The 10,817-nt window shown below is 45.9% G+C and overlaps 1 non-coding gene across 1 annotated transcript; it reads right to left on the bottom strand.

The window, feature by feature from the left end:
* Positions 1-358: 358 nt before the first annotated feature.
* Trnal-cag (transfer RNA leucine (anticodon CAG)) lies at positions 359-442 on the bottom strand. The gene has a single exon. It is a non-coding gene; the product is annotated as a tRNA-Leu (tRNA).
* Between the last annotated feature and the right edge of the window lie 10,375 nt (positions 443-10,817).

Genomic DNA, 10,817 nt, shown 5'->3' with positions numbered 1-10,817 from the left:
AAATTAGCTCTATGATACAATGATTTTAATAACATATTCAGATAAAAGTAAGTCAGGAATAACTGCAATCTACAACTGACCTCTATTATTATTTAAATTTATCTCACAACAAGTTAATCATGAAATCCTTTTCTCATAAGTTGCAGTAATATTTCAAGAGGATCAGCTATAAATTCGTTGCAAACTGAGAGAATTCGTTATCTAACTTAGAATCTCTAAGTTTCGCATTGAATTTTGAAAATTACCAAGCGGTTCATAACAAGGCGCCATAATTCTTACCTTCTCATTTTCTGTCTGCTTAAAAGTGGTAGGCATTGTTCTGTGCCTGTAATGACTGAATGAAAGCAGAAAAATGATTTGTCAGGAGTGGGATTCGAACCCACGCCCACAGAAGTGGACTGCGACCTGAACGCAGCGCCTTAGACCGCTCGGCCATCCTGACACGCAGTATGAGCAGTCATTATATTGATTTCAGATCTATGCTCAACTTGTCTTCAGAACAGGATCGTTTTTTTCTTCTTCTTCTTGCTGCTGTGCAGCTTGCATTGTGACCAGACGAGCATCCCGAAGATCTGTTAGCGCAGCCGGGACTCTGCCTACAGCCTCGCAAACTTTCTGTAGCTTGTGCGGGTCATGGACACGTAAGTAATGATGTCCAGTTAGAAGACAGACAAGAAGACCTTCTTTCTTTCGAATTTATATGCCTGTTTCCTTTAAAAACAACACGGATGTAAAAATACGACCAACTGAAACACCTGCTTTACATTACATATGATTTCCTGTAACCTAAACTATACCTGTGTGCATTACTAAAATTACAGCTGATTTTTATTGTGTTGAGTGTATTTAATGTTTCTGGTAGTTAAACCATTTGGAGTAAATTACATTCGTTTGCTCAGCATTTGATGTCGACTCTGAAAGAAAGCGACATATGGCAGAAAAACAGTATAAAGGTCACAAGGAATATCCTTGAGAAAATATCGAAAAATCCATGTTCTCTGTATGCATACTCCATATAGAATAATTTTAAAATTTTAGGAGGAAGATAATATTTCGAAAAATATTTGGATCCCTTACCAAGAGCACGTTAATCTGTCACTACAAAAGATTTCGAGAATCGACAGGAGTCTATACAAATGGTTCAGGCTTTTGTAAAAGCTTTCCTAACGAACGATGATTATGATTATGATTATAATCACATTCACCTCTTTCCACAAGTCCATTCATTGTTCCCAAATATTATCATAATAATTATTATGATATGATTGAAAAATATACAAAAACTGTAAACACATTTTTATTTTCAGTGTGTGTCCCCTTTGTGGAAACCTGGTACGTAAACATCTGAGCCAGATACGTCAATCGGAATAAAATTTATTTCTCTGACAGGAATCTAGATTAGCAGCACAGTACAACGTTTTAATCTGGAATTGTTTATGATGACCGAGATATAATGCGATAAATGTGTACCAGGGTGCGTTGTGCAATAACAATGGTACTTGTAAATCTTTTATACTGGACCAACATGAAGGTGTTTTCTGTATGTTCTCATTCTGCGACTGCCAGCGCTGTGTTAGTACGGTCGCTTGATCCATCTACTATATTTGTTACAGTTATCTGAATAAAGAAATCATGCAAATTGTCTTCCAAACTATACAAGTATCTACTTATCAACGGCAGGAAAATATACACAGAACACAACTTTAATGTTGACACTCACTGAATATCGGTGACAAAGTAGATATACTGAAATAATTATGAGTAAGGTGAAGCGTCAAATATAAACAATACAATCACCCATGGACAATGAAATAGGTTTTTTTACCAAGTTTAGTGTATGGTAAATAAAACGACAAAAGAAAATACTATAACATAGTGTGTAAAGTAGGTTTCATACAAGCACGAAGTAACGATTATGGTTATAAGACATAATAATAGTAATATAATAATAATAAACAGTGAAGATAGCCTACACAGTGCTGACACATATATGGATAAAGAATACTAAATATATTGTGTATTGCGTAACGCAGAAATTTTCTGCAACAGGTGAAACAGGATGAATTCATACCGGTATTATAATACATATAGTTTGTTGTGGTTGGCAGGAGAGCCAACCGTGTTGCTCAAGGAGGCCGAAATGCACGCGTTTTAGCTCACGCAGGCTGGCGTGAGGACTGGAACATAACGAAGGCATTAGAATTGAGAAAAACGGTTGTGGAATTAGGTTAGGTTAGGTTAGGTTAAAGGCTTCCGCCCGCCGTGGGGAGGACCGCATGTTGACGTATGCGACGAGGTGGGGAGTCTAACGACAGGCGAGGCTGTGCCACCCGCACCCTGCCATTCGGACCGTGGGGAACGAGGAAACGCCTGAAAACCAGCTCCAGGGTGCACGCCAACATGCGGTGTATGCGCCCGTAGAAAGACAGGAGGGGCCGAAGGGTCGACCTCCATCGGGCCGGGGCACCCGAAGGTCGAAGACGACACATGGTCCAGAGCGGGCAAGAGTTCCATGTCGGAGGACAACTGGTCCCGAGAAGCGATCGGCGGCGCGTGACCCAGGGAGGCGCCCGGCGGTTGCAGCGACACGTCCATTGCGGGTGTCGCCGGCGGGAAAACAGCAGGCGGCGGCGGTGGCGGCGGCGGCGCGTCGCCATGGGGCAAAATGTATGGCAGCGTCGGTAACCCCTGGGGCTGAGGCGAGCCAGTAGATGGGACCCCGGGGCGCTGACCGGACGGCACCGTCGCTGAAAGCAGACGGCTAGCAGCAGCTCCCGTGCGACGACAGAGGCGCAGCTGATTGAGATGTCGACGCACCTCACCAGAGGCCCCGAAAACCAGATACATGGCGCGTCCGAGGCAGCGAACACTGCGCCCTTCGAGCCAACGCCGTGAACCTCGGTAGTGGCGGTAGTAGACAACGTCGCCTGGAGCAAAAGCAGGTGTCTGCCGCTGCACAGGAACCTGATGCGGCGGATGTAGCAAAGACATCAAGGTTCGATGAGGGCGAACGTGGAGCAACTCACCGGCGAGCGACCATCTCGCTGCTGAGAGCGATACGAGGACAAAAAGAGCAATAACGCGTCCTCCCGAGAATGCGACGCTTTCAACTTCAACATCTGTGACTTGAAAGTCCTGACCAATCGTTCAGCGGCACCGTTTGACTATGGCAAAAACGACGCGGACGTCAGATGTTGAATACCATTGGCCGTGCAGAATGACTGAAATTCTGCAGACATGAATTGTGGGCCATTGTCGGAAACAATAGTCTGTGGAAGACCTTCAATGCAAAAGATAGCGTATAACGCTCGGATGGTGGCAGATGACGTCGTGGAAGACATCCGAACAACAAAAGGAAAATTACTGAATGAATCTACCACTACCAACCATCGAGAATTCCAGAATGGACCAGCAAAATCGATGTGTAAGCGTTGCCAAGGGGAAGTGGCTTTTGGCCATGCAAAGAATTTCCGCGGTGGTGCTGATTGTTGTTCGGCACACACCATGCAAGGAGAGCACATATTCGTAATCGCGGCATCGATTCCGAACCAAGTACAGTGCTGACGAGCAAGTTGTTTCATTCTCACTATACCCCAATGTCCTTGGTGGAGAAGCTGTAAGACAGGGGACTGTAACGAACGTGGTACCACGACCCTGGACTGATCATTATCAGAACGCAACAGCAAAACATCACGTCGTACAAAAAGTCTCTCCTTGTGAGCAAAAAATCGGCGAACCAACGGGTACTCGATCCGTGACTTTGACAAAGGCCATTGCGTAGCAACAAAACGCAGAACGGGAGCAAGGACAGGGTCGGCAGCTGTGGCTGTAGTTACATGACGAAAATCAATCGGAAACGACTCGACCACGTCATCGGTTTCCGCATCAATGAACATGCAAGCAAGTTCGGAGGAATCGAATGCCCTATCCTCAGCAACAGGCAACCGGGACAACCCATCGGCGTTTCCGTGCTTAGCAGTGGACCTATACAAGATATCGTAGCGGTACTGCGAGAGGAAAATAGACCAGCGAATGAATTTCTGCGCTGTACGTGGAGGTACAGGCTTGCTCGGATGAAAAAGCGATGTCAAAGGTTTGTGGTCTGTGATTATGGTAAAGCGACGACCATACAAGAAATCATGAAACTTTGTAACACCAAATACGAGAGCCAATGCTTCTTTCTCGATCTGGGAATAATTTCTTTGCGCAGACGAGAGCAATTTGGACGCAAAGGCAATAGGGCGATCGTGCGATCCATCTTTGTGCGCAAGCACAGCACCGATCCCGAAATACGATGCATCCACCATCAACAAAAGGGGCTTATGTGGATCGAATGGCGTAAGGCAAGTATTGGAAAGCAACGCCGATTTCAACTGGCGAAAGGTGCGTTCGCATTCCGTCGTCCAGACGAACGGAACACCCTTACGGCGTAAGCGATGGAGCGGAGCTGAAATGGAAGAGGCATGCGGAATATATGTCTTATAATGCGCAATTTTTCCCAGCACACTCTGTAGCTGCTTCAGATTCTGCGGCGAAGGCAAGTCTTGTATGGCACGAAGGTGCGCGGGACTGGGATGTATGCCTTGGGCATTGATTACATGTCCCAGGTATGGCAAGTCCCGAGCAAAAAACACACATATGTCCTTTCCCAAGCGAAGCCCATTTTGTTGCAAGACCTGAAATAATGTTCTGAGATTGGCCAAATGTTCTTCTTCCGTCTTTCTGGAGATCACAATATCGTCCAGATAATTTGCTGCAGTAGGGACCGACGCACAAACAGTTTGTAGATATTGCTGAAACAATGCAGGGGCGGATGCACGCCCGAATGGCAGTCGTTTGAATTGATACAACCCAAGATGCGTGTTAACCATCAAAACGCACTGGGATTCATCGTCCACCGGTATTTGCAAGTACGAATCTGCTAGGTCCAACTTCGAAAAATATTTACCCGGGCACAGTTTGTCAAAAAGATCTTCCGGGCGGGGTAAAGGAAAAGTTGCAATCACTAGTTGTGGATTCACTGTTGCCTTTAAGTCCACACAAAGTCTCTATTTTCCGGAAGGTTTTGGCAAAAGTAGTAAGGGTGATGCCCAGAGAGAAGCCTGCACACGTTCAACTACACCTTGTGATTCCAAATCGCTTAATGTTTTCGCGACCTCATCCCTCAATGCGTGGGGATCATTGCGCGCTCTGAAAAATTTCGGGTGCGCGTTTACTTTCAGTTCCAAATGTGCTTTACAGTTCTTAGCGCAACCGAGGCCCGGTGCAAAAATGGCTGCAAATTCTTCACATAGACGAGAAACACTGTCTGAAGGCTCCGTCTGGTTCACTGATAGGACCTCATTTACGATAGACAAGTTAAACAACTGAAATAAATCGAAACCAAACAAGTTCACTGCAGAAGAACGAAGGACGTAAAATGACACAAGTTTTGTTTGTCCTTTGTAGGTAGCAAGAAGGCTGCACTGTCCTAACAGGGATACACTGCCCTGAATAGCTTGTTAACTGAACATTTGCGGCACGCAACGGGGGTGTGCCCAGCCGTTTGTAAGTGTCTAGATTCATCAGTGAAACTGCAGCTCCGGTATCGAGCTGGAATGGTATCACTTTGCCGGTAATGTCCAAGTCTACAATAAGTTTATTGTCCTGCTGACGACAAGAGCGACTGTCTCTTGCAACGTGAACTGACACTGGTACATAATCACTTGCGACTTGACGGGAGTTCCGGCGACGTCGACGCACATTATTTTTGGGACGAACACAGTCACTGTTAGAGAGTGGCACTGGGCGGAGTGGAATGAACTACATGAATTTCCATGGGCGAAGTTTCACGAGCCGGGGTATCCTTGGTTCGATTCCGATTCCGGCGCGAAGCAAAGGGCCTGGAAGGTTTTGAGCTGCCGATCTGAGCTTTTTCTGGCAAACACTCAGAACATGTCCTTTTTTATTACAATAATAGCAAATAGCTTGGCGTGACGGGCAATTCTCACGCATATGTTTAGGAGCACACCGCGGGCATGATTTGATCACTGCATTAGCTTGCCTGCGCGGCACACGTGGCTGAGAGCCTGGCGACAGCGGCGCGGCCGGGCGCGAGGACTGTTTACTGCTCCGTGCAGCTCGCCCGGCGGGCCGGTTAACCTGACACACTGCTGGCGAAGTTTCAAATGATTCCTGAGCAAAGTCAAGTGTGTCCTGCTGATCCAATATGTCCATCACTTGTTGAAGGGAGGGATTCACTAGTTTCAAAATCTGTTCCCTTATACGAACATCAGAAACGTTCTGTGCAATTGCATCACGTACCATAGTATCTGAATAAGGGAGTCCACATTGACACTCAAAAGCACAATCCCTAGTAATGCCTTGCAAGGTTGCAACCCACTCCCGATTAGTCTGACCTGCCGTACGTTTTGTACGGAAGAAGGGATACTGTTTCGCAACTACATTGACTGACTCTTTGAAATATGCATCTAAGGCAGACAAAATTTCTTCGTAGGACAATTGCTACATTGCGTCGGGGAAATAATTTGACTATCACACGGTATGTATTCACGCCGACGAAACACAACAGAAATGGCTGCCGCTCGTTACCTTGAATTCTGTAGGCGGCGAGATGGAATCCAAATTGGCGTGACCACTCCGTCCAGCTGTCCAGTGCAGCATCAAAAGGTCAAAAAGTTGGTGCAACAGCGTGTTGTGGCTGCGTTAGCGGTGAAGCGGCTGCTGCTGCATCGTTTTGCATCGCACGTTGACTCTGGACGATTTGTCCAAGGGCATCCAGTAAGGCCTGCGTCTGCTGATTCTGTAAGCGATAAAATTCGGAGAGTACACCTGGAGATTGTGGCGAAGCCATTACACAAGTAAATCAGGGCAATATCGATACGAACGCGGTTTTGCCTCGTCGCCAAATGTTGTGGTTGGCAGGAGAGCCAACTGTGTTCCTCAGGGAGGCCGAAATGCACGCATTTTAGCTCAGGCAGGCTGGCGTGAGGTCTGGAACATGACAAGGGAATTAGAATTGAGAAATACGGACGCAGCTTGTGGAATACTTAACTTTAATCCATTAATGGAGAACGTCGCTCTTTATGGTACATGATTCACAATATCAATAGTACGGATACTGGAGCCTTGCTAGGTCGTAGCAAATAACGTACCTGAAGGCTATGCTAACTATCGTCTCGGCAAATGAGAGCGTAGAAGTCAGTGAAGCATCGCTAGCAAAGTCGGCTGTACAACTGGGGCGAGTGCTAGGAAGTCTCTCTAGACCTGCTGTGTGGCGGCGCTCGGTCTGCAATCACTGATAGTGGCGACACGCGGGTACGACGTATACTAACGGACCGCGGCCGATTTAAAGGCTACCATCTAGCAAGTGTGGTGTCTGGCGGTGACACCACATAGTTAATCAAAGTACGTAGCAGTTCTAATTGATGTGAGTGTAACCTGAATGCATTTTGCACCTTACCAACAATATGTTCAGAGATATGTGCAATAATATACGGGCCTACAATATTGTACAAGTGTGAATGAAATGTTGACCTGTGACTGCAGTATGGAATCCAAGAGTTATAGGTATCATCAAACCACAACAACAGCTTCGCGTAGGCAGTGAATGAAGTCGAACGTCTGAGGAACACTGCAGAACACATAGCCTGATTGCTGGCGCCAACGGAACACTAACATGGCGTGATTAAGTTCATCACTAAATTGTTCACAGTTTAATATTGTTAAATCCTTCTGTATGAAACTGCTACCGGAATTGAATTGGAATCATGAAATTTTACCTACGACAAAAAAGGCAAAATAATGCGAAACACTTATAGAAGTAAAAGTTATAGCAATTTTGTTATTAGTAATTACTAAGCTCTATTTACAAAGAGATAGCATTTTAGAATTGGTTCTTTCTTCATTTTTATCTGCACTTTTATTGATTTCATTGGAAAAAGTGAAAAATTAATATACACTCCTGGAAATGGAAAAAAGAATACATTGACACTGGTGTGTCAGACCCACCATACTTGCTCCGGACACTGCGAGAGGGCTGTACAAGCAATGATCACACGCACGGCACAGCGGACACACCAGGAACCGCGGTGTTGGCCGTCGAATGGCGCTAGCTGCACAGCATTTGTGCACCGCCGCCGTCAGTGTCAGCCAGTTTGCCGTGGCATACGGAGCTCCATCGCAGTCTTTAACACTGGTAGCATGCCGCGACAGCGTGGACATGAACCGTATGTGCAGTTGACGGACTTGGAGCGAGGGCGTATAGTGGGCATGCGGGAGGCCGGGTGGACGTACCGCCGAATTGCTCAACACGTGGGGCGTGAGGTCTCCACAGTACATCGATGTTGTCGCCAGTGGTCGGCGGAAGGTGCACGTGCCCGTCGATCTGGGACCGGACCGCAGCGACGCACGGATGCACGCCAAGACCGTAGGATCCTACGCAGTGTGGTAGGGGACCGCACCGCCACTTCCCAGCAAATTAGGGACACTGTTGCTCCTGGGGTATCGGCGAGGACCATTCGCCACCGTCTCCATGAAGCTGGGCTACGGTTCCGCACACCGTTAGGCCGTCTTCCGCTCACGCCCCAACATCGTGCAGCCCGCCTCCAGTGGTGTCGCGACAGGCGTGAATGGAGGGATGAATGGAGACGTGTCGTCTTCAGCGATGAGAGTCGCTTCTGCCTTGGTGCCAATGACGGTCGTATGGTGTGTTTGGCGCCCTGCAGGTGAGCGCCACAATCAGGACTGCATACGACCGAAGCACACAGGGCCAACACCCGGCATCATGGTGTGGGGAGCGATCTCCTACACTTGCCGTACACCTCTGGTGATCGTCGAGGGGACACTGAATAGTGCACGGTACATCCAAACCGTCATCGAACCCATCGTTCTACCATTCCTAGACCGGCAAGGGAACTTGCTGTTCCAACAGGACAATGCACGTCCGCATGTATCCCGTGCCACCCAACGTGCTCTAGAAGGTGTAAGTCAACTACCCTGGCCAACAAGATCTCCGGATCTGTCCCCCATTGAGCATGTTTGGGACTGGATGAAGCGTCGTCTCACGCGGTCTGCACGTCCAGCACGAACGCTGGTCCAACTGAGGCGCCAGGTGGAAATGGCATGGCAATCCGTTCCACATGACTACATCCAGCATCTCTACGATCGTCTCCATGGAAGAATATCAGCCTGCATTGCTGCGAAAGGTGGATATACACTGTACTAGTGCCGACATTGTGCATTCTCTGTTGCCTGTGTCTATGTGCCTGTGGTTCTGTCAGTGTGATCATGTGATGTATCTGACGCCAGGAATGTGTCAATAAAGTTTCCCCTTCCTGGGACAATGAATTCACGGTGTTCTTATTTCAATTTCCAGGAGTGTATTATGACATAAATCCGAATTAGTACTAACGATGATAAAATAACATCAATGCTTTTGGAAACGCTCGCCATGTTGTCTTTAATCTGCGTACACACAATAGCGAGTTAATCTCTCCTTACAAGCATTCACATCATGTTATGCGAAATTCTCAGAGTAAAATGAAACTTTCCGTCTTCCTACGAGATAAAAGACAGGAAAAGATTTAAATTGCCCACACTGCGTCTCTGGTGTGGAGTCATTCACTGGCAGACTACTCACATAATTTATTTCCTCGTCCAGTGTCATATCTTAAATACTACTTAACTGAGACACTGCAGCAGAAAAGCCGCCCACTGAGATGGCCTATATGGGGTGAAGAAAGACACTTTAGTAATAAAGTCAGGGGACAATGAATCGAGAACACTTTTCTAAACAGTTACTCTTCGGAAATGCAGCATTGTGGAGTTGCACCCATAAAAAGAAAGCCAATCGGCGACATGAAAGAAGAAATTTGTCTAGCAAGCGAATGATTGTGGGTGTCTAGTAATACAGTTTTATTCCGCTACTCTAGTTCTTTCTGCAGTACTGTTTATTATCTGAACAAAGGTTTGGAACTACTGTGCTTGTAACGTAGTTTTAATTGACCTTTATGTACGAACATCACAGAAAATTTTCGTCTTTAGTAAAGCCACCTTCACGCTGGTCTTATTATTTTCATAGTGACGCACAACAGACGTGATATCCACCATGGCTGATGCAGGCTCAGAAGCGAGTTGGTGCATCACACGAACACAACGTGCTCCTCATCGTAATTTGCGGCTCTATCTGCCTCGAAAATCACAAGTTTTCTTTCCGAAAGTGGTCGCTGGTGGCGCTATTAAAATGCACAGTTTCTTCCTTGTGCACATATTAACAGAGCTATTCTGCCGGTAGTATATGTAAATAAAAACTTAAGCGTCGATGAACATTATACAAGAAAAAAGAAAGTATAATGTCCATACAGTGAACACATTAGCTTCTAAAACTACAAATGGTGCGGTACCAAATTCTTGTACGTAAGTTCATCAATGTCAATTCTTACTGAAACCTCAGTCACTCTTATTAGGCCACTCCTACTATTCAGTAGCGGAATTTTTAGTATATGTGAAACACCTTGAAACTAGAAAGTACGAAATCTTCTATGGGGGTATTGCAAGATTTCTTGTACAAAAAGCCAAAAAATAATTTACACAATATTACTGTTTAATGTTATATATATATATATATATATATATATATATATATATATATATATATATATATATATATATATGCTTCGTCTGTCTAACGGTTTCCAGCAGCAAAAATTTAAAATGATGTCATTATCTACGCATTAAGAGGTATAACTGAAGATGCGACATAGTCTCACAGGATACCTGCTACCATGCTGAGAACTCAGAAGCACTTATCATGTCAA

This window comes from Schistocerca gregaria, chromosome 3 (assembly GCF_023897955.1).
Source record: "Schistocerca gregaria isolate iqSchGreg1 chromosome 3, iqSchGreg1.2, whole genome shotgun sequence".
NCBI classification, from domain to species: domain Eukaryota; kingdom Metazoa; phylum Arthropoda; class Insecta; order Orthoptera; family Acrididae; genus Schistocerca; species Schistocerca gregaria.
This window is presented reverse-complemented; position numbering and strand designations above follow the sequence as displayed.